General features: G+C 43.9%; 1 long non-coding RNA gene across 1 annotated transcript; it reads left to right on the top strand.

The window, feature by feature from the left end:
* Positions 1-757: 757 nt before the first annotated feature.
* On the top strand, positions 758-4,485 carry LOC306767837. Its single transcript, XR_013771644.1, has 3 exons — positions 758-962; positions 2,115-2,168; positions 3,719-4,485. It is a non-coding gene; the product is annotated as an uncharacterized lncRNA (long non-coding RNA).
* The last annotated feature ends 218 nt before the right edge of the window (positions 4,486-4,703 follow it).

Raw genomic sequence — 4,703 nt, 5'->3', positions numbered from 1 at the left:
ACCTGGCCGACATGCTGGAGACATGCCAAGTCATGCTGGAGACGTGCCGGGTCTTGTTGGAGACGTGCCGAGTCATGCTGGAGACGTGCCGAGTCATGCTGAAGATGTGCCGAGTCATGCTGCTACCTGGCCGACATGCTGGAGATGTGCCGAGTCATGCTGGAGATGTGCCGAGTCATACTGGAGATGTGCCGAGTCATGCTGAAAATGTGCTGAATCATGCTGGAGATATGCCGAGTCATGCTGGAGACGTGCCAAGTCATGCTTGGGACGTGCCGAGTCATGCTGGAGACGTGCCGAGTCATGCTGGAGATGTGCCGAGTCATGCTGGAGATGTGCCGAGTCATGCTGGAAATGTGCTGAATCATGCTGGAGATATGCCGAGTCATGCTGGAGACGTGCCGAGTCATGCTGGAGATGTGCTGAGTCATGCTGAAGATGTGGCGAGTCATGCTGCTACCTGGCCGACATGCTGGAGATGTGCCGAGTCATGCTGGAGATGTGCCGAGTCATACTGGAGACGTGCCGAGTCATGCTGGAGATGTGCTGAATCGTGCTGAAGATATGCCGAGTCATGCTGCTACCTGGCCGACATGCTGGAGATGTGCCGAGTCATGCTGGAGATGTGCCGAGTCATACTGGAGACGTGCCGAGTCATGCTGGAAATGTGCTGAATCATGCTGGAGATGTGCCGAGTCATGCTTGGGACGTGCCGAGTAATGCTGGAGACGTGCCGGGTCTTGCTGGAGACGTGCCGAGTCATGCTGGAGACGTGCCGAGTCATGCTGGAGATGTGCTGAGTCATGCTGGAAATGTGCCGAGTCATGCTGCTACCTGGCCGACATGCTGGAGATGTGCCGAGTCATGCTGGAGATGTGCAGAGTCATGCTGGAGATGTGCCGAGTCATGCTGGAGATGTGCCGAGTCATACTGGAGATGTGCCGAGTCATGCTGCTGAGGAGGTCTGACGTGACGTTTTATTGAGGCAGTAAATCCTCATTTTAGTTTTTTAATTTAACATTAAAGTAGGAAAACGGGAGAAAAGCTGCCTTATTAAATATTTGTTTCAGTGTAAAAACATTTTACTTCTTTCAAATTCCTGTCAGATTAAATTCTGCACATATTATTATTACTTATTATTTTTCTGTGTATACTTTTTATACCATATGCAGGCCTCCACTTCTGCACCTGTACTTTTCCAACAATGGACTATTAATGGCTTCTTAATCTTATTTCTTATTATTCTTATATTTAAGATTGTGGTTTTATTGATTAATTTTGTAAAGTTATCTGAACTGATTTCAGCAACATCATCTTAACAGGATTTTAACAGTAGAGAAAATGATGGGTGCTAAGCCGAGAAATTTTTCCCTTTTGGTTTCCACTAAGTTATAATATATGACACCTAAATGTCCGAATAATGGGGTTGTAAGTAAATCAACAAGGCGGAGTAGAAGCACGGTCATTAGAAAAGTTTGTTTTTATTCATGGCTTTTATTATCTCTCCATCAATGCCTGGCGGACCGGTCTCGGCCAGTTTTGTCCCAGTTCAGCCCTGAGTTCTGGAAACAATAACAGTCTCTGCAACTTCTAAAAAACAAGATGTGCTTAGTCATGTTTGGGGTCAAATCTTTTTAAAACAGGAAAACTGGTTCATATTATAGGTAAGAAAGTGGACTTAGTGAAATATTTTACTGATTTAAAACATATTTAAATCTCGCATGAGAAAATATCTTATCATAACTAAAATATTTTCAGATACGGCATGTGAGGAGTTTTGCCCGGTGTGATTATCTGGAATCTGGCACTGAAGAGACATCCATGACCAAAACACACACTTCCCATCATCATGGTGGGAAGTTATTAAAACAAAACACAGGTAGATAAAACCAAACAAGTAGGGTTTTACTTGTGTAATATTGTTAATATGATTTTATGGGACTCTTTTTCCTCTTGAGGTATTTGTGTTTTATTCCACCTTTTAACTCTAACTGGACAGAGATGTAAGTGTCTCGCAGCTTACTGCTGACATCTGCAGCTGGAATCTTAATATTAATCTAAATATGAAAAGTTATCATGACAACCATGACTTTCTCTTTTCTTTCTCTTTCAAGGTGCTTTGCTGACATTTCTAAGCCCTGCTTCCAAAGATGCCTCCATTGATGAAGGTAGTGTGAGTTTCTCTTACTCCATTTTCATTTTGATTGATTATTTAGCTGATAATAGAGACTCTTCCATCATGCTAAGGGTTGAACATTCATATTTTCCAATAGATTTAACTGGACATTTCATTTCTTCAGTGTCCTACAGTACATATGAGGCACATGAGAAATGTGACAACTGAACTGTTTTCCCAGCTGCCCTCCCGAGATAGAAGAAAACACCGGCGAGTCTGCATCCACCATAGCCTCAACATTGGTCCACATAAATCAGTCATTTCAGGGTTCTGTTCGAGGAAAGCGGATTCACCTGAGCATCAGGACTTCCTCCCCACCTTGCCACAGTTCATGGACCTCCGGACCCTTCGGTCCAGTCATTGCTAGTTCCTCTTTTAGAGCCATACACCTGCTGAGAGCCGGTTAGGAAATCTGTCACTTTTTCTTCCTTAAACTCGATTTCAGTAAAATCTTCAGTTTGGACTTTTACTGCATCATGCGTTTGTTTACCTCGCAGGTGTGGTTTGTCAACTCCGACGTCTCCAGAAAGCCTCGTTCCCGCATACGCAGCCACCTGGATGGTCTTTAAACCAGCAGTTTGCTCCTTCAGGGGCTTGGGACAAACTCTGCTTTCATCATTTACTGTTAAATCCTCCTCCACAACTCTCGCTCGCAATTAGCTAAACATCTTCCAGTTATCGCAGTTCAACACCAAACTGTGATGCTTGTTCTGTAAAATCCCTTTTGTTTAATGTTATTTTAATGTTTTCATTGACACATCTTTGTCTCACTGAATGCTTATTTCCTGTATTTGACCTATTTTGTGCTGATATGCAGCCCTTCGGTTCTCCTCATGGATGTTTAAACCTCTGTGTAAATATTGTAGCCTGCTTGCTAACCAATGCATTACTGCCACCAAGTGGTGGGAAGCTGTACTGCAGTGAAGTTTTTCATGGAAAAGAGGAAGATGTTGGTCATTTAAGTGGAAAACCTGCGTGGTCCGGCAGCTCACTGGTGCAGTCTGAACTGTTGTAGTTTGGGCACTGACGTTGTGCGATTCACTGTTTTAGAGGAAACTTGTGGTTCCGAGCATAAAGAATGTCTGAGCTGGTTGCATGAAGCGGTTGATGTGAATGTCTGATGCAGGAATGACATGAAGTCATAAATGAAACATTTAAGTTGCCCAGCAGGAAACCTGAAAGCGCTCTGACTGGTGTCAACAGACACACATCACAAATGTTCATAAGCTCGTACCAAAGAGCGCTCCGACCACCTCTACGGGAAGCGGCCAACAAGGCTCTACTTCCTGCAGAGTCTGGCTTCCTGCTGTCCGTCAGGCTGCCAGTGTGTTTCCTTATGCTGGGGTCTGCTGGGGGGGGCCAACACCGGCTGGATAAATGGATCAAAAAGGCAGCTCAGTCGTGGGGCTGGAGCTGGAGTTGGAGTCAGTGGAGGCAAAATATTCTGTCCAAGTTTCACTCCATAGTGGACACCACCGCTCCGCCCGTCCATCCGTCCGTCCTCTAACATTCAGCAACTTTTATCTCTCCGCTGCTCCACAGACGGATCGAGGAGGTGCTTCATCCCCTCTGGAGGGCCGCGAGAGGGAGGGAGGCAGAGGAGGAGTGGATGAAGAGCATCGGTCAGTGGAACCGGACCGAAGTAGCTTCTCCTGACTGAATTACACAAGGATGGCATGATTATAGGATTTTATTTCAGTAAGATTTTCTTCTTCTGTCTTTTTATTGATTTTAGCGAAAGTATTTTCTTACACTATTATATTTAGCGTCTAAAGGATTTCATGAAACGTCTGAAACGCAGAAAGCTGATTCCAGTAGAAGAATCCTCTTGTTGGGTTTTTCCAATCCGGGTTAGTTGAGTGGCTCCGGGACTCCGGGGGGGATCAATGTCGAGAGGAACAAAGACATAATCTCCTCCAGAGACAAAGTTGGGTTGACCAGAATCTAAAATACAAATCCAAGAAAGAGTTCAAGGTCCAAAATACCAGGAAGACTCAAGAGGAGAAAGGAAAACGCTGGGGCCGAAAGGCTCTATCTATCTATCTATCTATCTATCTATCTATCTATCTATCTATCTATCTATCTATCTATCTATCTATCTATCTATCTATCTATCTATCTATCTATCTATCTAGCTATCTGTCTGTCTATCTATCTGTCTATCTGTCTGTCTATCTGTCTATCTCTCCATCTATCTCTCCATCTATCTATCTATCTATCTATCTATCTATCTATCTATCTATCTGTTGATAGATAGAATGTTGATAGAATTGTTGATAGATTTTAGGAAATCCACTCCTGCCCTCCCTCCTGCCCTGATAAATGGACAGGTAGTTGAGGTGGTGCATCAGTACAAGTACTTGGGAACAGTACTGGACAGTAAATTAACATTCGACACCCAGGTTGATGCTGTCTGTAGTAAAGCTCACCAGAAAATGCACTTCCTTTGTAAATTGAGATTTTTTAAGGTTGACAATGTTTTTATGAAAATGTTTTATTCCTGTTTTGTGGAGTCAACTCTTACCTT

Source organism: Telmatherina bonti (assembly GCF_933228915.1).
Source record: "Telmatherina bonti genome assembly, chromosome: 16".
Taxonomy (NCBI): Eukaryota; Metazoa; Chordata; class Actinopteri; order Atheriniformes; family Telmatherinidae; genus Telmatherina; species Telmatherina bonti.
This window is presented reverse-complemented; position numbering and strand designations above follow the sequence as displayed.